Below are 23,574 nucleotides of genomic sequence, written 5' to 3' on the forward strand. Positions count from 1 at the left end.
CTTTCATTGATTACGAGAAAGCGTTTGATTCAGTCGAAACCTCAGCAGTCATGGAGGCATTGCGGAATCAGGGTGTAGACGAGCCGTATGTAAAAATACTGAAAGATATCTATAGCGGCTCCACAGCCACTGTACTCCTCCATAAAGTAAGCAACAAAATCCCAATAAAGAAAGGCGTCAGGCAGGGAGATACGATCTCTCCAATGCTATTCACAGCGTGTTTACAGGAGGTATTCAGAGACCTGGATTGGGAAGAATTGGGGATAAGAGTAAATGGAGAATACCTTAGTAACTTGCGCTTCGCTGATGATATTGCCTTGCTTAGTAACTCAGGGGACCAACTGCAATGCATGCTCACTGATCTGGAGAGGCAGAGCAGAAGGGTGGGACTAAAAATGAATCTGCAGAAAACTAAAGTAATGTTTAACAGTCTCGGAAGGGAACAGCAGTTTACGATAGGTAGCGAGGCACTGGAAGTGGTAAGAGAATACATCTACTTAGGACAGGTAGTGACTGCTGATCCAGATCATGAGAGTGAAATAATCAGAAGAATAAGAATGGGCTGGGGTGCGTTTGGCAGGCATTCGCAGATCATGAACAGCAGGTTGCCATTATCCCTCAAGAGAAAAGTGTATAACAGCTGTGTCTTACCAGTACTCACGTACGGGGCAGAAACCTGGAGGCTTACGAAAAGGGTTCTACTTAAATTGAGGACGACGCAACGAGCTATGGAAAGAAAAATGATAGGTGTAACGTTAAGGGATAAGAAAAGAGCAGATTGGGTGAGGGAACAAACGCGCGTTAATGACATCTTAGTTGAAATCAAGAAAAAGAAATGGGCATGGGCAGGACATGTAATGAGGAGGGAAGATAACCGATGGTCATTAAGGGTTACGGACTGGATTCCGAGAGAAGGGAAGCGTAGCAGGGGGCGACAGAAAGTTAGGTGGGCAGATGAGATTAGGAAGTTTGTAGGGTCAACATGGCCACAATTAGTACATGACCGGGGTAGTTGGAGAAGTATGGGAGAGGCCTTTGCCCTGCAGTGGGCGTAATCAGGCTGATGATGATGATGATGATGACACGGGGTGTGCCACTGCCTAAAAAAAGGGGGCGAACAAGGGCGGTGTAGGTGTTCTTTCGGCATCATTAAAGCTCGCAAGAATGTGCGGGTTGCAAAACAATGCCGAGAGTCAGGTACATGCACTAAGGAGCATGTCACCCGCTTTGTTAACTGCATTGTAGTGGTCGTATATAAGATTTTACTTCCCTGTGGAAAGTGGTATATGGGTGCCTGAACAATCGGTGTAGGGAGTATCAGAACGCTGTAAATGCTCTCACAGGCACTGGCCACTTGACTGATTACTGCCAAAGATGTACTCGTAAATGCTCTCCATGTTTTCGTAACATGCAAGTGCTCAGTCAGTTCGCCAGTCAGTTAGATAGGGAAATGTTTAAGTTGTTTTGCATTTCAGAAACTATTCATGAATGCACAACCACTCCATCAGTGTTACTCGCTGATAGACAAGTGCTGTACTTTGAGACGAACCTAGTGAATTCTTTGTAATGGCTTCTTATGGGTGCTTATCAGCTTCATTGCGCATTTGGTTGTCCCCTACATGGCACATTCGTTTGTGCATCTGTCTGCACATTAACTGAGCATGCGGTGTCCTCTTTGCAAGTTTCTTATAAGTAAAGCCTGTCATTTGAAGTCTACCGCTTTGGCTTGTCCCAGCTTTTTTACGTTAACCATGTTCGCGCAATCCACTTTAAAAAGCTTCTTTTATTAGGCTCTTTTTGCTGAATGAATGATTAGTCAATTGCTTTTCTAACAGACAGATAAGCGTATTTATGGTTTAGGAGTTGTTTTGCAACATCCAGTTTCATTTTTAAGGTGTGTATATTGTTGCAACTTTGCGTGAAATTTATTTGAAGCTTTCCCTGTCTTGTAAAGAACATGACAGTCACGTGCAAATAAATAGAATCCGTTGTATTACGTGAAGTCGTCTATTGGCCACCCAAAAATGCTGCCACAAATAATTGTACTCTGTCCAGAAAAAGCACGAACAGTTGGGTTGTTTCTTTTTTTTTTTTCGAAAGTTTGCCCAACGGTATAAAAAAATGAATATACTCATGTAGGCAGGTTTTGCCGATATACATCAATAATGCTTGATGGTTGTAGTTTTAGTTTATTCTTCTTTCAGGATACCTAGTTGGTTGCTAGTAGCATCCAGGCGAGGGTTCCAAAGTCAAAAGACTGCAGCGGTACCCTCGGTTAACAAGAAGATTGTTCCCAAGAATCATAGTCTTGTGTTCTCGTGGGATGTACTGTTTGCAGACAGTGCCGCCGTTTCTAGTTTAGGCCAGAGCATGTCGACAGCGGCCATTTCAGTTTCACGCTCGAGTTCGGCAATACAGGCAAGTATCCCCAAATGGTCCGCGCAGGTTTTGTGGCCAAGCTTGAGGGACCGATGTGGTGAAAGCCCCTCCCTCCCACATTATAAATTACTAATTGTTCTTGTCAATATATTGCGTGCTCAATTAATGAGGTTTTAATCCAAAACAAAAAGTCACTGCTGCATAGCCTTCCGTTTTTTTTAAGTCACCATTCATGAACTTGAAGCTGGTCGTATAAGTAAACTTGAAAGCTCTCTATTCACGTTTTGTTGCAAATTTGCAAAGCAAATTTTAGACAGCTCAGGGGTTACCTTGAGCAAGTAAATATGTTTCGGTGATTTTGAATATTCTTCTTCGAGGACGAGGAGACCAACCGGCCGAAATTAGACTAGTACGGTATGAGCGAGATATGGGCGAACAATATTGGCACCAGAAAAGCTAGGAGGAAATACTTTTGCGCACAATAATGAACAAGGTGCATCGATCTGAGCTTTTAAATGCTGTTTATGTGTTTTACAGATGTAATTTGAGTTCTTTCTTAAGATTCTTGTTTGTCAAAGAAAATGATTGTTTTAGGTAAAAGAATTGTATAGCAAGATACCAGCCATATGCACGCCTCCTTCGTCTGGGAAAACTATAGGAAAGTAACAATTTCAAAATTGTCACGTTTCGAACAGCGATGCCGCTTACAAAAGATCCGTTTTATGTAGGCTCTAAGGAAAATACATCAATAAAAAATTTTAAATAGTCAATAGATAAAGTGCCTCTTTGAACGGCTGGTTACACAGAAAAATGGAATGGAGCACTCACTTTTGTAAATCTCTCGCTCGCTTGGCGTTCCAGCTAGCACCAGAATATACTGGTCTCAGCAGCATGCAAAACTCTTGTGAACTTTCATCTACAGATTAGTTAGCGTTCATTGTGTCAGACGTGCAATGCGCAAACTTTTCCTACGTCAAAGGCTGCATTTCATCGTCTGACTCACCTGTAACGGCGATCCTTGCAGAACGCGTCATTGCAACCACGACGCCGCCGACCACCACAACTGTCGACACAACAGTTTCGCAAACGGGCAGCGCGTCTCGCTGGCTTCATATATATATATATATATATATATATATATATATATATATATATATATATATATATATCTTGCAACGACTCGTGCATTCGCGAGCATCGCACAGTGCTATTTTGGCTTTAAAGTGTCTATTGCGCTCAGAGAACGTAATTCTACTAGGACAAGGGTGTACGCGCATTCATCACAGACAGCCATTGAATTCTGATAGAATTAGCCCTGCTGTTTGTAGGTAATCTAAAACGCACTTAGTGAATCAGCATTGCTTCCGAATTTAGAAAATTCGAAAGGAAGGACTGGATATTACAAAGGTATTCAAGGTGATTTTTTCTTACAATTCATGGAAATTTATTTTATAACTGTGCTTATTATAGGTAAAAATTATAAATGAAATTCAAATAATAGTGTCAACGAAGCCAGCACGCTCACGTAGAACACCAGAGCAGTGTCATTTTTCACAAACTTTGCAGCAGCCTTAAGAAAGCCACATGATGGACCATAAATTTTGCTCCAGAGCTTGCTCTGTTATTGGTGTCATTCGATATTATTTTTTGTTACCCTCCTCTTCGGTTATCCTTACCTCTGAGATGTATATATGTTCCATGAAAAGAATAATAAAATATTTTTGAATGGTTTGAAAGGCTTGTCAGCGCTTACTCTAGCATTGGCTCCTTCCTAGCACTGCATGGAACATCAATGCGCTAAAACGTAAAAAACGAATACGTCCATTTTGCATTAGCCTGCTATCATCCGCTTAAATGAATGGTGTTTTGAATTTCACCAGAGGTAACTTCTGCTCATAAAGGGAGCATGGTTCGTTATCTACCTGCTAATGCATATTTCACCTTGATGGCTTGCATCGAAATGTGATTGATACTTTGGGTTACCAGAAAAACAGAGAACAGAAAACGGTTGAATAACATACAGAAACCTACTTCTCTTGTGCACACCTTTCTGTTTGATTGAAATAAGCCGTGAGCAAATATCCATCTTTTCAGGAATGAATCGAATACGAATACTAAGTAATGAATATCGATTCGAATATCGTATACTCGTGCTGATACGTGTATGTATACAAATTGTATAAAAATATATTTCTATATTATCAGATCAGGTACCAAGTTTGTACTGACTACTGCAAAAAGGAGAGGTACACTCATGGACAAAGCATCAGTTGCGAACACAAGAGAATTAATTGTCAGTAACAGGCTGCACGAATAGCCACTTCACAACTTTATATCGTGATTGCAAAGAAAGCTTCCAAGACTGAATGACTGCTGCATGAATGGCTTGCCAAAAACTAAAGAAATGGTTATCGTAAAATGATGAAAGTTGTGTAAAAAAGAAAACAAGAAGTAGTTTACGGTCATGTGGGCCATAAAGACATGAAAACGGGCCCGCTGCAAGGAAATTATCACTTATTGTAGCCTAAAAGATAAAGCAGCTACATGACCATATTTCCACAAGCACTAAGTGACGGACTGCAACCAAACATCACCCGTTGTTACGTAGGCTTCCTCCGCAAAAATAAAAAGAGAGCTAGAGTTAGACATTTTGTTTCTGCAATGGTTCGGAAACTTTGTCGTAGTTTCACTTGTGATAATTTGCGACACCCTGTTTACCTTACGGAAAGCGGTATCGACACTTTTGACGATTTGTTCTTGTGAAGTATTTGGTTAGTTCTGATATTCGGAAAAGCCGCCGTGGTGGCATAGTGGCTACGGTGTTGCGCTGCTAAGCAAGAGGTGACAGGGTCAAATCGCGACCGCGGGGGCTGCATTTTGATGGGGGCGAAATGTAAAAGCGCCCGTGCCCCATGCATTGGGGGCACGTTAAAGAGCTCCTGCGGGGAAAATATAATCTGGAGTATCCCACTACGGCGTGCCTCATAATCAAATTGTGGCTTTGGTATATAAAACCCCAGAATTTAATTCAATATTCGAAAGTGTCGGGAAATTCGTTTTTGGATACGAATCAGATATGACACACTAACTATTCGCATTTGCATTCAAAAGCTTGATAATTTGGATGCCCTAAATAAATCAGTTCATTTTAACATGTTCGATTTTGACGTAAGATCATGTGGAGACAAAATCAATCTTTATAAGAAGACAGATCGCCTGAATAAGGACTATAATAGGGACATATGCAATTTATATTGAGTTTATTAACTTCTCCTAGATCTTTTATCATTAGTGATACGTGAAAGAAAGCTTACAATAGGATAATAGAGACAATACTTCATCATTCTCGCTGAAATGCACAGCTCATACGAAAGAAGCTGGTACCGCTGTATCAGAGCTCACATCCGCCGTGAGTTGTTAGATTTTGATTCAAAGCGAACAGCGTGTTTGGGCCGTTCATCCCTTTTGAAGGTCCGCGTTTGCCGGCAGGTGGCACTCGTATTTTCGACACCGACACAAAGCGGTCGTGGATGAATGCCACCTATTGTGGCACACTCAGATGCCCGTGCCTTGGCGCTAAAGTGACACACGCCGTATTGCGAGTGCTTGGGAAGAAGGGCCTTCCTCTTATACCAGCCACCTATCCCTGTGTGCCGGCTGCGGGACAGGAGCATGGCAGTCGTCTTCCAAGCCTGTGTGCGCTCTGCCAGAGATAACACGCACACACATGAGGAATTGAACTATATGTATAGGCACTTGTACTGCCACTATGCATGTTAGGGTTAACGACTCTCTTCTCGACCGAATCACGCAACGCAATGAGGAATCTACCGCGATATCCTTGTTGGAAGAAATTTGCGTCTGCAAGCACATTATTTGCTTTGCAAAGCGAAGATCTTTCTTGAAGCGTTCGGCTATTCTATTACGTTGACAAGCAGCGCTGTGATTTCTGCCCAGTCGTGTCTTTTCATTTCTGTTTGACTTTTGGTCAAACAGAAATGAAAATTTACTCGCCCGACATGTGAAGTCACAAGAAAAGTTGATTAACATAACAGAAGGCGGCTGTCTGAAGTATTACCACTTTGCATTATTCGAAGTCGTAGACGGGTGGCTTTCTGTCCATGTACTGCAGAATGCTTCTTGGTTGAAGAAAATCGCCATGGTCGCATTTTCCTGCTGAACGAAATTTGAGCACGAAGCTTAATAATGGGTCAGGAAACAAAGTTGGAAAAGCCGTTTATTAAGCACCTTAATTTTTTTTGTATTCTGTACCAGAATCTCTATGCATTGTGACTAAACCTTCTGGCTTATACAATGAGGGTACTGTTCCACCTGCTGTTTTCCTGAAATTGTTCACATAATGACTGCTGCATACAGCTCAGCATGAAGTGTCGGTTAGATTCACTCCAGTGCGGTGTGAAGGAAATGTGTGAAGTGATTAAAGAATTGTTCATTCCAGAATTCAGTCACGTATGTCGGGAAGAGCTTGCTCAGAATAGCAATCCCGGTTCTGACGCCTTGCCCGGCACCTTCGACGATCACGTGAGCGTTGTAAGTTGTTACGGGAACGTTTGATCCTTCGTCACGGAGAACGAAATTCTCGGCAAAGCCTCCTCTGTCCACGCGAAGAATGACTGTGAAGCGCGAGAATTCTGCGCCGATCATGACGCGGCCCTCTTGGCTCGAACACATTCGCCAGGGCGCGTAGAAATATACGGCGCCGTTGTTGATGAAGTCCACTTGAAGAAAGCGCGTGCCGCGGACGCAGTAAGGCTGTACAGCACCGTACCGCGTTATTTTGCTCAGCCCGGACACACTGAGGGGCCCCATTTCTAGGCCACCGATGACAGGTACGAATTTGTTTTCAGTCAGGGTGTAGTTAGTGGGAAACTTGGCAAGGATCTGGTCCACCGCAGCGTCCACGTCAACGACTGAGAAGTCGCATTCTGTGTGGGAAAGAAAAGTGTTGGTATGAGAACTGGACGAGCGAAAGCTCGTTTCTATATTAATGCGTTTCCATATATAATTTTATGAAAGTTACGTTTAGCAATTCGAGAGAGTCGCTTCAAAAAATACGCAGCTTGGGTCGCAGCGTCAGCTAGGCACCTGCTCGTTAAGTGCCAAGTATATTTTTTTAAACATACGCTTCAAGCATAACTCTATTTAAATAAGATGTTAAATACAGGATCAGTTTATGATGAGGTAACAGTTACGTGTGTTCACGGAGCATGGTCCACGTGTCCTAGGAAACTTCAGAAAGTGTGAAGGCCTGTTCTTTGAATACGTATATTCTGGATGGTGCACGATTGTGTTTCTATATTAGTTTCATAGAGAGATGATTAACAAAAGAGAACGCTGGCATTGCGCCGTAACATGAATACTTCTTTGCGATAACTCACCATGGTGCATAGACTGAGAAAGCTCATAGCATTGACTTGGATCTATTCATTCAACGGGAAATGATTCTTCATAGTTCACTGGTATGCTGTCAAAAAACAGTAGGTCAAAACGACTGAAGCTGAGTAATGTAGTGGGACTGTGAAGTAACCAATTACTGTGAAGTAACAAATTAGGGCATTTTCCCAACCAATTCGCATGCACGTCAGTGCTGACAAACATTGAAGGCATCTTAGCCAGTATACTAAAAGGTGGTGTTCGGCCTTTTTCTAATCCTTGAAAGGCTAACTTTATCAGATATGTACAAGTTTGAACAAATATGCACTCCCATCCGAAAATCAAAGCAATAGCATTCTCATTACCAGGGTTGTGTGATATTCCTCGTATTATGAACATAATCTAACGTGCACTCGATGAGAGAGTGAAGTATTCCTAACGGGCAGATAGAAACACCGAAAGAAGGTGTCTTGTAAGTAAACCGAATATTCCGCGTTGTATAAGGATAGAGGGCCTTGAACTTCCGGATGTAAGCAAATATTTAGAGACTTGTAATCGTATCCGCGAATAAAACTCGATGCGCTCACCTCCACCTGAGGAGTAGGAAGCAGCAGATGACGCCATGAAAAGCACAGCAGCAATCAATTTTAGTGTTGCCATGACGGTTTTTCACCTGTAAGGAAATATGGAAGTCATTTCTAGTCTACCATGATAAAAAACAACAGGGGAATCCGGAGGGATTGATTTATTGTTAGGTAAAGCAGGACAAGGCATAGGGAATTTCTTATGCCCATTTGAAATACGCAAATCACAGGGTAAAGCAAAATGCAAATGGTTGATATTACACGTCACATTTAACATTAGGGATGCCGTCTCGGCATGTGCATAGGTCTCAGTAGGGCATACAGTGATGGCGGTGTATTTTGGTACTTGGTTAATTTCATCAACTGCAAGCTCATGTAAAACAAAGAACATGCCTCAGTGTTCTGCGAATAAAGCGTCATGTAACTCCAATATACACCCACCAACATTATATAAGGTATTGGAGTTATCACAAACTTTGAGAATGAATAAATAATAACAGCGGTCTTCTATGTACATTTTGTCGTAGTTTCGCAACATTAAATAATATTACGATGTTGTGGCGAGAAAAAATATATGTTGCGGTTATCATAGCGTAAGAACTATTTTTAAATTGTACACTGAATCGCTATTCGTTTCTATGGCTCAACGCGCACATATAAACACATTTATATCTGAGAAAGGTTAATATGTTGAATTATTTGTATAAGCAGCATAATGGCACTTCAGTATGTCCGATTGATAATGATATTTTGCTTCCAAGAACGTCAAAGGGAAGCACATAATAAACCTTTCATGATCGAGCACCATGCGTGGTCTGGTAAGTAGAAATTAATTATGCGAGCTTCTACAAACGGCTACAGGACACATCTTGCAGCACCTATCCCTAACATAACTGGTAAGTTGTATTTCTTGCAGCTTTTTTCTTTCGTTCATAGCATCACAGAAAGATCATTGTAGAGCTTATAGAGGAATATTAGATAGATTGCTCGCAGTATCGTAACGAAATGTTACATCAAAGCAAATAAGAATACCATAAATTAATGTAGACATGAACCCATAGCTGAGGTGTTATTTGAAAGCTACAAGAAATTCTTACAGCACTGGCAATATATATTTAGCGAAATGTGGCTCTGGCTTTGCCATATTTGACATTGTGTAAAATATAGCGGCTCGCGCAACACTTGTTCGCCACTTTCTTTTATGCCTGAAATATGTGTAGAATTTTCTTTACGATTTCGAGACACCAATTTGTACCGAACTCTGTATTGCTTCTAAAACCTTACAGTATAAGAATAACGCAGCATTGGAAAGCACAAAAGTATTACTTGAATAAATGTAAGCATAACTTACCGTTTTCGGTGCTTTCCTCTATATAAGTGATACAGTTGCGCTGAGTGAAGTTGCACTACTGTGAAAACCTGCACTACCGTGTGAAGTCTTGCCCGATAGAACTGAAAGGCGCTCGACAGCCAACTTGGAGTGCCCCTTTTTAATACGCCGGTTTCCATGGCCTTGAATGTCACTGATAAGCGTGAAAGTGAAACAAATGCTCAGCACACAGCAACGGATATGGCCTGTTGAAGAAATGGCAAAATTCAGCACCGGAATTAGGACATCCGCTCCTTCTTTAGGCACAATAACGAGAAGAAATTCTCAGCTCCCGACTGCTGGCGGAAGAAAAGTAACGAGCTCAGATGATACCAAAGCGTAAGCAAGTAAACAAGCCTTTTTATCAAATTACTGCTCAATGACGGGAATTGAAAATTGCTTCCACACCGGAACCAACTCCTGAAGTGACCTATATGCTATTGGGCTGCCCACAGCATATAGTGACCTATATGCTGTGGGCAGCCCTGAACGAAAACGAAAATGAAATTGTGTGTCAGTGACGCTGATCTCCCCACCCTATCAGAAAAACGGAAAACACCATCTGCCTTCCTGCTGCGTGGGTGCCTATGCTATGAGAATTACGAGTTCTCTTCATTCTGATCAAGAAAACCTTGTTTTTATTTGCTGCTATACGGACAAACGTGATTATCCGAGCTGCGCTACCACCACACGATTGGGAACACAGTAGAGCACGCTTCGCGTTGATTCTTGGCATGACCATAAAAAAAAGGCCGCGATGAAGTTTTTAACAGGTGAGGCGCCAATAGCGACGACACGCAAGAAGGTATACAGACAGGACAAGGCGCTTCCTGTCTGTATTCCTTCTTGTGTGTCGACACTATTGGCGCTTCACCTATTGAAAGCCATGCACCAACTAGCCCCACAACGTGTCTTGCCGTGATGAAGCCCGTGCCTAAAGAACCATCCACTACTGTTGTTCTGCACTCGCAATGGAGGGGATTGAGGGATCAAGGTCACTGGTCCACTATTTCTTATTTCTTTTGATGCTGCCATACTGGTTTTTGTTTTTGTTGAGGTAATATTATAATTTTGAGTCCTCAATTTTTTAATTGGAGTGCTTCCTTTATAAGTACTAATAAAGGGATTATGAAGGACATGGTTATTACTTATCTGCCATATTTCTCACGCTACCGAGTTCCGAGTAATCACACAGGCAGGCACCTTTATGGAATATCGGGAAATGTGCTCAGAAAATTCACCTTTTTTATAAAATTCCGTGCACCGGTCTGACACGTACACTGTACTTGTGGCATGAAGTCACACAACAACAAAATGATAAAGAAGCGGTGAGCTAGGACTAAGAGAATGATCTTTTATTCAACACCGCAAAACTGAAATAAAACTAATACAACGATTCAAAATTTATAAATAGAATATTGCATACATATTTCCGATGCCCAAACCATGGTGGGACATCGATCTTTTTGCACTAAAGCAATGATCGGTAAGGACACATTTCCTTCAGAAGTTCTTTTTACGACACTTCGCTACTGCGAACTCATTCATTACAGTAGTAAAGTTTATATTTTTACGTGTTCTTTTTCTATAGCCAGCATCGCCAAGTTTGAGAGAATTTCATCGCTCATGGTGGAGCGCAGAGACGTTTTGATCAGCTTTAATATGGAACAGTTCCTTTCGCAGGATGAAACTGACACGCAGATCGTGAGGAACAAGCGAAAGATAACGGTAAGACTAGGGAGGGACTCAAATAAGTTCCATTTGGCGATAAATTCCAGGAACTGTTGTGCGGTCCATGTCCTCGTGTCATCAAGCTGATATCCAGCGGCCTTGAGGTGCCTTTGCAGCCGGAGCATCTCTGGGACAATTTTTTCGCCGCGAGTAGTTTTCTCCGCGAGCGGGCGAGTAGTTTAGCGACCATTTTGCGAATTTAATTTTTTTGCCCGCACATTTGTGCAATTATTTCGGTGTGTGTGTGTGTGGAGGGGGGGGGGGGGGGTGTTGATAGAGCTGCAGCTGACAATGCTGCGCCGCAATGCATCTGGTACATGAGCTTGGGCTACTGGATACCGGAGCTTTCTTTGCCATTTCCGCCCAGCCAAGCCGGCGGAAAGAGGGGTGTCTTCAGACGTATATCACACCAGCCCCCACTGGCCCCTTGCACCCGCGGCCAACGGCTCCTGCTGCCCCCCTCCCCCCCCCTGTTGCTACGCCACTGGTTGGGAATTACCCATGAGAGTTTTTTCACGTGGTCTGAAGTATGCGACGTGCATACCATCGCATAACTTGTTCGAAGACCATTCGTTTCATTTCCATGTATGTATGATTGGCAATGAGGTATGGGTGAGCGAAAGATACGTGGTATCACGTGACACTCTTTCGTATGTTATTTGACGTTCACTACGTCGGTACCAATGCATAGCTTTTGCGATTCCAATTCATTTGATATCCATGTGAGCATGGTTGGTAATTACCCATGGGCTGGCTAAGGTTACGTGATGTCAAGTGACTCTTTCAAAGAGTCTGAAGTATACGACGCACGTACCATCGCAGAGCTTGTTCGAAGCCTGATCGTTTGGCATTGATGTCAGTATGGTTCGAAATCACGCTTGGGCGAGTGAAGAATGCGTGAGGTCAGGTGACAGCCTTTCCCACGTCATTTGACTTTCGCTGTGTGCGTACCATAGCATAGCTTCTGGTATTCAAATTTTTTTACGCCCATCTCACTCTGTGAAACTCATGTGGGCTTCAGAAAGTTACGCCAGATCAAGTGACATCCTCTACCACGTGGTTTGCCGTACCCTTCGTGCATGCTATCACAGAGCTCCTTCGAAGCCCGATCGTTTGACATCCATGTCAATATTGTTTGGAATCAGGAATATGCTGGCGAATGTTAGGTTGAGATCCAGTGACACCCTCTACACGTTATCTGAGATCGGCTACGTGATTATATTTGCAGAAGTAACCACGTAGCCCAAAATAAAAACTATGTTCGAAGCTCATTCATTTGATATCCATCTAAGTTTGTAGAAAACGCAATGATCAGATGTCACGTGACGCTTTCTCAGCCTGTTTTACCTTGAGAAATTACCTTTAGAAACAAAAGGTTTGTTGCTGGATGGCCTCTTTCTTTCTATGCATGTCAGCAAAAATATCAAATAGCTACATTTTGCATAATGTCAATATCAGTGGATTATTTCGATGATGTTTCACGCAGGAAAGGAATTTTTGTTGTCACAAGACCACACTCTTGAAAAAAACTCATCAGTTGTATCAGTTGTCGGCGCAGAATTATAATATTTCGTCGTTATTGCATACTTACCAGAAAACCTCCGCATCTGCATCTTCACTTTGGATTAAGTTCGCTGGTGTTCGGATTGAAGCAGGTGGCCCGTAGAGTAAATTGTTTGGCACTGGGAATAAATGTGTGGCATTTGGATTAAACTGACTGGTACTTGGACTATTATAACGGGCGCTTGAATTAATTTGAACGTGAAAACCTGTAGATGCCACAGCGTGTTCAGAGAGACGCGTGAGACAGGAACCCAACTGCCGCATGACGCATAACCGGAGCGCCATGTATCTCGGAGGCCATGTGCAGGCTTTACGGCGACGCTGCTAGATGGCTCAGCGTTTTCTTAGGGAGGCTCGAAAGGGGGAGTCCTGCTGTTGTACATGCATCCTACATAAGTTATTTCAAGGGTTGCAGTAAATCGTGTCACTGTATTGATCCAGTGCTGAACGCATTACCATTGACCGTCTTCGCAAGATGGGTTCTGCACGGTTTTTTAAGCCCTGTGTGCATTGTATGCCTCAATTATTCTGTGCAAAGTTCGACTGAGCAACAATGAAACCTTCGTGGATACATTTTATTGGTGCTGGAAAAACACATTGACGGCGACAAGTAGATGTAGAGCAGAAAGTTTATTTCTTATGAACCGAAGATAGAGAAGGTTGTCGAGTACGGCGAATTCGCCGATGCCTAAACGACATATCAAACAAACGAAACTTCGCGCGCGGCTTGAAGGAGGGCCCCATGAAAATGGCGGAAGAAGTAGTCATCCCACATTCTTCCAGTGATCCCCGGCAAGAGCCTGCTGACGATGATGCTTGCGTCCCTTATTTCTTGACCGGCGCCATCGATATAGATGTGTGGACCTGAGTAAATCACAGGGATAATTGGCCCTTCGTAAACGACGCCGACCTTATTGTTGAACGGTCCTCCAGTTATGACACGGAACACAAGCGTAAAGCGCGTGAATTCGGCGCGCAAGTTCAACGTGCCTTCTCCAAAACAGGCCTTCCACGGCATCGACAGGACAGCATCGCCTTCGTTGACGAAATCCGCAATCATTAGCCGGAACCCGTTGACACAGTATGGGCGGAGTGGTCCGAATCGCCGGGTCTGGTCAAGACCAGTTACGTTCAGTGCGCCAGTCTCGAGACCAGCGAAAGGGATCTGAGAACCACCAGGATATGGCGCGTAGTACCGGGGCAATTTACCAAGAATTTTGTCCACGGCACCTTCGAGGTCGATTCCACTGACGTCGCAGCCAGCTTGAAAGAAAATGAGAACAATGGGATCCACATTTAGGTGCTTGAGAAGCTCTGGTAACGTTGTCTCTTATTATGGTACAAGTGGTGTTTGTCATTTATCTAATTATAGCTCTCCTTAAAACAATTAGGAGCAGCGTTAGACGAGTGGAACTTTTGTGTAGGTATTAGTTAACGCGCATGATATTTTTACAATCTGACATAAAAGGTGTACGGCACGATTTCCTAGCCAAGTTGCATCAAGTGGGAAGGAAATTACAGGAACCTATACCTTAAAGTTTCCTATATCAAGGACATTGCCCTGATCTCAAACTCTTCTAGTTTGGTGTGTCTGACTCTTTTTTCGTAAATCACAGGGGCGCCGAAAGTGCAAGATTTTACTTTTTAGTAAATTGACAGCGATTTCCGAAAATGCTTTCTTTTTTCCGCACACATTGTGCTATCTGACTTCTCACTGCAGTATTACTCATCGTGGTTACACTTGGGCTGTAAAAATTTATCAATGTTTAGCAGGCGCGGCATGGTTGAGTATATTCTCAGGATCCGCATTCTACAAATCTTCCGAAAAATTCTAGCGTTAAAAAATAATTAGAGCCACCAATCAAATGCGAATTGGAGAGCCAGCAATTGCTGCTGTGCCAGTGCGTAGTTACACTGAACGCTACTGATAACTGTGATGTCCTTACCTAAACAATGTAGAACACGCGATTTATCAAAACTGTCTGCTACAGAGAGGTTTTTCATAGGCATCATCTGGATTCAATTGCCCAGCTTTGTTTCTGTTCGCATCACAAGAATAAATATTTTATTTATTTGATGAGTGACAGATAGGTGTGGTAGAGAGGCTTCGTGTTATGGGTCTTGCCTTGTCAAGCCCAGCATCAAATAATTTCGGTTATACTCCGGCGTTCGCTTTTTCCGCGCCTTTTCTAGGTTTACCGTGAAATACTGCGCCAGGTAAACTTATCGAGAACGCAAGGACGAACTAAACCACTTAGCAGTTTTACTACTGGTTAAGAAAGCTGTGAATCGAATACACTTATAAGGCTGTCTTGTATGTCTTGCACACTTCGAAATATATATTTCGTATGCATAAACATTACATTCTTATTAAGTGGGAAATCATTGACATTACAATCTTCAAAATGTGGAATGTTTGTGTGAATCCAAGTAACTTGCTGCAAGCGGAACATTTTGCACTTGAACAAAGTGACTATAGCAGGCAAAGTAGAATAAGCCTGAATCGCTGACTTCTTTGTCTATCCTGTATTTAATCGATCTATCCACGCACACCACACACACACACACACACACACACACACACACACACACACACACACACACACATATATATATATATATATATATATACATAAATATATATATATATATATATATATATATATATATATATATATATATATATATATAATGAGAAGTCAACAAAGGCACCAAGGACAAATTGGGGAATTGTACTTGCCAAATGAATTTAAAAAATAGTAAATTATTGGCAGTGAAAGTGCATGAAAAAAAAATAAGAAGATTTTACTGACGTTTCTGCAGTGGGACCGGCCTTCCCTGGTGTGATACACGCATGCTACGGTGGCGATATATTAGGTTACAGTGATGTGTCCTTGCGCATATGACCGCACTGTTGCTGGTTTAAAGACAGATTGATAAATACATGTATGCAAACAGGGCACGTGATCAGAAAAAAATGCGCGCCTACAAGAAATGCAGGCATAAAAAGAAGGGTGGTGGGGCAATGGACATGTACCACTAGCCCAATCAGATGTCAAAATAAAAGCAAGAAATAGGGAAACATGACAGCTAGAAGTGCATGCGTAACATTTCGACATCATACCCACTAAAAGTAATAGGCATTATTGCATACGTAAAATAAAAGCTTGGGGTGACAAAACTGAAGAGGAATTAACGCACTAAACGGGTAAAATGGAAAGTTTGCCAGCACTTTTCTTTATTCTACAAGTTACGGCTCTAAATTTATGAATTACATACAATTCTCAATGCTCTCTTTCGCGGTGGGAACAAAAACCAGGTTGAACGTTGTTGCAGTGATTTTATCAAATGAGTTGCCCGGAATACACACCCTTTTCTATAGCGGAAGATTAGGGAGGATAACAGCATGGCACTTGTGGTTGTTAAAGTGGTATGTACACGGCTTTTGACGAGCGGTCGTATCCATTAGGCACTCAGTGCCCTTTACTTTGGCACACTGTCGCGATTGTAAGCAAAAGCAGACACACGCGCGCAAAACGAAAATGACACATGGTACCGAAATTACCGGAAGAAAGATTAGCTGTGTAGATAGCTGAAGGATTACGGCTGATCTTATTAAATGCATATTCTTGTAATACGTTATTATTTTCCCCTAATATTAGCTATGATGTGCAGAAACATTGCTTTTGTTTTAAGCATCAGTTATGTTTCATTTAAACTTTAGCTAAGATAATCATGAAATATGTTCTGAACTCTTGCAAAAATATCTTGAATGTCTCAGGATCATCTAAAAGAAAAAGATATTTGTCAGCAGGCAACGGTACCTTGCTTTGTCAAAGCGAAAAAAAAATAGGCGGTTAGAGAAAACTTATCTTGCTTTAAGAATGAGCTGACTCAGCCCTTTGAAATAGATTTCAGGTGGCCCAAACCAACTTTCCCCATACCACGTGACCTTTTTCACATGGCTTCAGCAATGCGTCCCATGTTCAATGGTGTCTTGTCGTCTCCAGCAGAAAAAAAAATCACAGTGTTCATTTCCACTAGGAGCAATGCTTGCTCACCTGTATCGTATGGAATGCCTCCAACATATGCCGCCATCAAAAAGACGGCTGCCAATGCTCTGACAACGGTCATGCTTGCCTCTGAAAACACAAGAGGAAGATCTGCATGAAAATCTGTTGTATGAGCGCAGTGTGATATATAAGTTGCTGAAATTATTTGAGCTATTGAAAAGAGTGATACGTAGAACACACATATTAGCTAACTTGTGTTTTTTTCCTCAAGTGGTGCCATCTTCGTTACGAAATACGGAAAAGTTGGTTGAAGTGCTCGGGTCTCCATGCCACGAATATATATATATATATATATATAGAGACCTCAGGTGGCGACGATTCACCAGCCACTTCGACTGATCAAGTGCCTGCTATTGATGATCAATGGCACAATCTCAGTACATCAATTTGTAGTGCATACTTTAATCTGCACGAGTACATCTTGACCTGCAAAAAGCATGTATCGCGTTGTAGGTGTTAGACCAGGGAAAATTACCCGTGCTTTAAGTTTTATTGCATTGATACCAAAGTTTATCGCAAGCTTGCACACTATTTTAGGAATGTGCCTGTCAATAGGAATGTGCCTGTTTAAAAAAATCACACTAAAGTGACATAGTGCAAATTTTCATAAAAAAATATATCAGACGTACGATTTATTTTGCAAGCTTTATGTATTTCGCGCTTACAGAGGAACTTAGAAGTTGCTACAAATTTGTAACACAGGTCTTGAAAGTATTTGGACATGTTAGTATATCATGCAACTGTTATTCAGTAGCACTAAATTCACATTCGGTACCTGTCTACAGGGTTACTGCGACATTCGCACTTGTCGAAGGGTTGCTGTTTTCATGGTCTCAAATACTCTCAAGTCTAAAGCAATAGTTGTATCGAAATGAACAAACACGCAACTTTGAGGCGCGCATTGAAGTATAGAACGTTCTGGCGGATAAACACGTAGCCCATAAAGCAAAACTGCGGAACACTCACTTGTAGGTTCTCTCACGAAGCCCCCAGTATAGTGTCAGAAGTAGGGGCCTAAAGAATCCAGTGAAAAAACAACCTCGAAGTATCTGTGTAGAGTTTGAAAGGAATTCTACGTAGTGCAGCCTTATAAAGTGTGGATCGTTGGCTGTTACTCGCTGCAGATAAGCCATGTGTCGAGGAAGTATGTAACTTCTGCGTCACAAAGGCACCTCCTTGAGTATTGCACGCGCGTCATGTTGGATGTGCGGAATAAGCACGCCTGTGGCTATCATTGTTGAGTGCTCTATATAAAAACAACCATTATATCGTATGAATTCAGCAATCTCTGTGTTGTTATTGACCGTTTTTTTAGCTTCTGTTCAGGAAACAGCCATCCATATCGTTGGAGAAAGCTCAGCGTTCTTAATAAGGCTGTTTCCCGGATGCTGGCTATCTGTGGTCGCATACGTCCCAATCAGAGCCCCGAAGCGAACGGTCCCCAATAATCACAGAAACGCATGCATTCACATGAAGGCACGTGGCGTCCCGGTAAAAGGCTTGAAACGCTCAGTGGGCTTATTTTATTTTGCGTTGACGTCATTTAAAAAAATAGGAGGGCTGAAGACCATTTCACATATTAGTAATGAAAATCTGTCACGGTTTCATGGAGAATGGTTCCTATTAATAACAGAACACATCAGGAGGGAACGGGTAATGCTTTTGCCACGTGCTTCGAATTGATGCAGAGTGCAGTGCTGAGTGTTTTTTTCGTTCCCATCCTTGGTGACCAATTGTGTGTGCCATAGGTTCCTTGAACAGGTGCATATATCCAGTTCCAGCTATCTACGGAAATGGTCAAAATTTCAGATTGCTCTGGGTACAAGATTGCCGCACACTATCGTATTGCACTATCTTTGAAATCGGCCAACGAAAGCGGCGAGGTAGTCGCAAGAATGCCGTTATAGAAAACAGGTCGAACTCGCCAAGGATTCGTTGCTGTAAAGTCATGTGCTCATTATGTAGATCGCATTCCTGCATGCGCATCGTTGACATAACAATTTCTTAAGTTCTCTGACACATTTGTAATAATAAAATGCCAAGTTGCCTGCGTGTAAGGCATTAGATATTATTTAAGAACAATACACAGAGGCTATGACGTTGCATGGTCTCTTCCGGTGCCTAGGGTACCGATCTTTGAGAGCGGTTTACATTAGTTGTGGGAAGCGGGGGGGGGGGGGGGGGGGTGCGGTTTGAGCAAGACAGTGACCGAACATTTTTCCGCAACTAAAAAACGGTCATTTCCGTAAAACGAACAGCAGCAACTGAGAGACTGTCATACAAGATACGAGTGGTTTTGTATCCAGAAAACGGAAGACTCTGTGTGCTGAATCTCTACTATAGGCGTTAAAATACAGGTGCTTCCCGTATTCAGGAAACGAAAGACTCTGTATGCTGTATCTGTACTATATCCTTTAAAGTACAGGTGCTTCCCGTATTTTGTGTTGAAGAGCATATAAATTGTTTGTAGAATGTACAATCCGGGACGAAATTGCCCAGGACACGCGAGAGTCGACCTAATTTTATTGGTGTGCTATTTGCTGGGGAGCAGCCGCGCTAACGTCTGCGTTCGAGATGTGCCTACGTGACCCACTGTTTCCAGTGGTCTTGAACATAGAGTCGCAATTTGGTCGACGCTCGCACTTCCAGGCTACTTTTATCCACGATAGTACATCTCCTTAATGCAAATGGCATGAAGGCAGCTCATAGCCAAAGCAGCAGGTTACCATTAAGAATATTGTCTTGCGAACACACTGACACGGCTGCGGAGATAAAACACTTTGCACTTGTGATAGCAATGCATTGCATAGCATATATAGAAAAAGATGCAATATTTCAGTCCTCAACTTTTTAGATCACAGAAGCAACTTTAATTTCTTCAATCATTCGTCTTGCAATTTTTCGTGGTGAAACTTGTTCTTGACCACAAACACCTTGTAAGGATAAACTTGCTGTTGTTAGAAGAAACAAATAGTATTCATTAATCTCCATCCTAAAGAAAACGGCAAAAAAGGATAATCACAGAACACAATGAAGCAGTAACCTCTGTGTTAGAAAAACATGTGCGTAGACCAACATTGTTGGAACAAGGGATGTTGCTATGGCCGACATTTCGACATAGGTGCTTGTCATCAGGGTACCAAACGTTCTCCTTGGCAGTGTTTGTTGCGTATGGCTCCCTGGCCCCTGACTTCATTGGGGGAGAAGAAGCTGGTGCACATAATAGGTCAAGAGAAGCCAAAGTGTTAAAATAAAGGCTTAAGGGTGTGCTTAGCAGTCGTGATTGTGATGGAGCATGTATGAGAGCTCCTGTCAGTTCTTGCAAAGATTACGGGTGACAAAAACAGAAAACAATGTACACGTGTAAGCAGTCATTATTCTAGTAGACTTAATCTTTCCAGAAGTCAAAAGAGGTATTAAGGTAAACTGTTTGTACATTTGGAAAAAGGCAAAAATAATTAAGAAAAATAAATTTTGTATCAAGATGCATCTGGTTAAGATCAGTGAAAATGGTAAATGAAGGCACATTATGAATAGACATTTTGTTGAAAGCCGATGAAGAAAAAATATATTGGCCAAATATAAAAAATGACGACAGTAAAATTAAACTAAGTATGACCACAAAACAGTAAAGAACAGCCTGTGAGAAAAATGGGATGGGCAATATGATAACCAGGTGCAAGATTGCGAAACGGTGAGCGCTGTTTATATTCGTGTTGCTGCTGACGGTTTCAAGTTTCTATCTTCCTGTGGAACATATGTCTTACTTGAATAAGGAAATGGGTAATTTTTTAAACAAGTCTAAGTTCAAATGCTCTTGAACGCTTCAGAATTACTATAATGAAAGAAAATATTATGGGCAGTTCTCCTGCGTGGGCTTTCATTCACCAGTAGTTTCCACAGCTGTAAGCTCAAAATTTAATGGTCTAAATGGACCTTAGCTCCTGACAAACCATTAGCTGGTTTTTTTTTCAACACAGGTGCCTACACATTATCTACGTTGGCAGGAGCGCTAGCGAACTACATTAAACTTGTTTCCACAACCAAAGTGAAGCTCGGTAACATTGAGTGAAAGAAACAAACAGCGTTCCACAATACTGATTCAAGTCGTCTGGAAAAGTTGCTTAAGTTATTGTACACCCCCCAAACCACCATAGACGTAATTATACACCACACTGATTCTCATGGTGTCAACCATGCTATTATAACACTAGGCATCAAGTGAGGATAATTAGGAAATAAGTAGGAACAATTCTTTTTGTTAGAACATCAAACATGCTTTACATTAATGCTACATTTCAACTAACAAAGGAGCAGCCGGTTTGTGAGATAGTGACCAATCCATACGAAAGCTCATGACATTCTGTGAAGCTGAACGTTGCCGACGAGGTGTTATGCGCACAAGTGCACTCTTTCACACAAAACGACATCCTGCAGTCAAACCTTGTGCTAACGTTAGAGTTTGAAAAACGCCACAGTGAAAGGCAAAGAGTGCTGAATTTGTTGAAAATTACAAATAATTATTCGATTATTCATTATGCTTACCGTTTGTTAAAGATTTACAGACTGTTCTCTACAGGTGCTGTAAACAGGCACCCTACTCTTCTTTTACAGTCGTAGCAACAGTGGTATCGGGCGTAGACAAGGAGAAATGCTTATGAAGTTTATGCAAGAGTATATCCCACAAATTACACCCCATTTCACATTCCAATAAGTTGAAGGAGGAAGAAGAAAATACCATTTTCTGGTGGAGCATGCATACTCCAGAGTAAAAGAAACTAGTGTACCCTAACCATTGCAGTTGCCGAAGCCTGTGCAGTAGCAGTTACATATAATATGGCAGTTACAAGTGTTTTTCCACAAGCACTGCAAGCTGCTGCCAGTTTACCACTATACAGATGTAATACATTTAGGGTAAGTTAAAGCTCTCTATTGAATTTATCTCATATGACACAATTGGAATGCAATATTCTGCAAATAAATGAAACGCTATGTGCCATCCCATACATTGAAACACCTTTGAAGAACCTGAATTGCCACCTGGGCTGGGGTAGCAATTTGTGGTGGCACCTGGGTCGTGGTGCAAGGTCCTCTTGCATGCGCATCGCTTTCCAACGCGAAGGTTTTTGTATACTCCTGCTACCGTCTTCAGTTATCGCCAGCCTATGTTGTTGCCGTTCGCTCTCCTGATGGTTCGCCATTGTTCTGCAGAAATACTTGTCTTTTAACCAATTTTCATACAATTCGGCATTCCACTGTGGCTAGAATAATGTCACTATCCGGACGGTGAACGCTGACAGTTACAGTGCATTTAACTTTGGCCGACAGCCCTGCTACTGCCAATATAACAGCACTGGCGCCAGATGTTCCCTATTACCTGATATCACTGGACGTTTTTGTCGCTCTCTTGCGGCTGACAGTAATCAACCACACCGTGAGGAGTTTCATGCCCTTTCAAATGACTTTCACGCTTCTTTTGACTTGATCAAAGCCTCATTAGGCCGCCCGAGTACCGTTTCTCACCACACTAGTCGGGACATTACGCCATCGTCCGTACCGTGTGACATACGCCGAACATCGTCTCATCATCGAACAAGTTGATGACATGCCTCAATTTGGTGTGATCAGATCATCTTGCAGTTCTTGATCGTACCCTATAGTAATAACAAAAAAATAACATAACAAAAAAATATGGCCCACTTTATTTCTAGGCGGAATATCGTCCCCTCAACAAGATTACATGAACGTATATGTACCCCCTACCGAGCAAACAGGACGCCTCGGATTGTTTACGATATTGCAAATTCTTTTCTCCTCTTCCATCAATAAAATTTTTGGCATACTTCCGCGAATGTTACCGAGCAGAAATAGAAGCATGCGGAGATGGATCTATCTGAAAGAGTGGTTGGTTCCGGTCCTTAGTTCCTCCCGAAGAACCATGACTTCGAAACGTTGCATTATATTAGCCTTATGATTTGCTATGACGGGCAGAACGCATTGAGTTCTTGTACTCTAGTTGAATGCTGTTTCCTTTATTACGATTTGCTTTTGATCTGGGTTCAGCCATGATGATCGCACTGATCGCACTGTCATGAATTGCGACCAATACTACAGTTTTCCTCAGAGATCGTCAGTATGACAAAGAACATTCTCGCAAGGACGGGTATGGAGTCTTGTCATTGGTAGCAAATATAAATTTTTCAACGAAAACATCTGTCTGATAGGGCGAAGCTGACTCTATCCAGTCTATAGGATTGCATTTGGCACGAGGCATTTGGCATGATGCATCTTATTTGAGCAGTCTTGTCTCAGTCTACAATATGTTTTTTATTGTATGACAGACAATAATTCCAGTGTGCTCTAACTCCGTGGCTTGGTGATTACTCACCTGTATTGTGTGGGATCGCTACAGTGTGGACGCCACACAAATGAGAGCAGCGAAGCTTTCTACGACCGCCATGTGAATAGAAGCCGAATATGA

The 23,574-nt window shown here is 42.1% G+C and overlaps 1 long non-coding RNA gene across 1 annotated transcript; it reads right to left on the bottom strand.

The window, feature by feature from the left end:
- Positions 1-6,598: 6,598 nt before the first annotated feature.
- On the bottom strand, positions 6,599-9,818 carry LOC126534934 (uncharacterized). Its single transcript, XR_007600420.3, has 3 exons — positions 9,709-9,818; positions 8,361-8,446; positions 6,599-7,325 (listed from the first exon to the last, which is right to left on the bottom strand). It is a non-coding gene; the product is annotated as an uncharacterized lncRNA (long non-coding RNA).
- Positions 9,819-23,574: the final 13,756 nt, after the last annotated feature.

The sequence above is a fragment of the Dermacentor andersoni genome, chromosome 7, assembly GCF_023375885.2.
Source record: "Dermacentor andersoni chromosome 7, qqDerAnde1_hic_scaffold, whole genome shotgun sequence".
NCBI lineage: Eukaryota > Metazoa > Arthropoda > Arachnida > Ixodida > Ixodidae > Dermacentor > Dermacentor andersoni.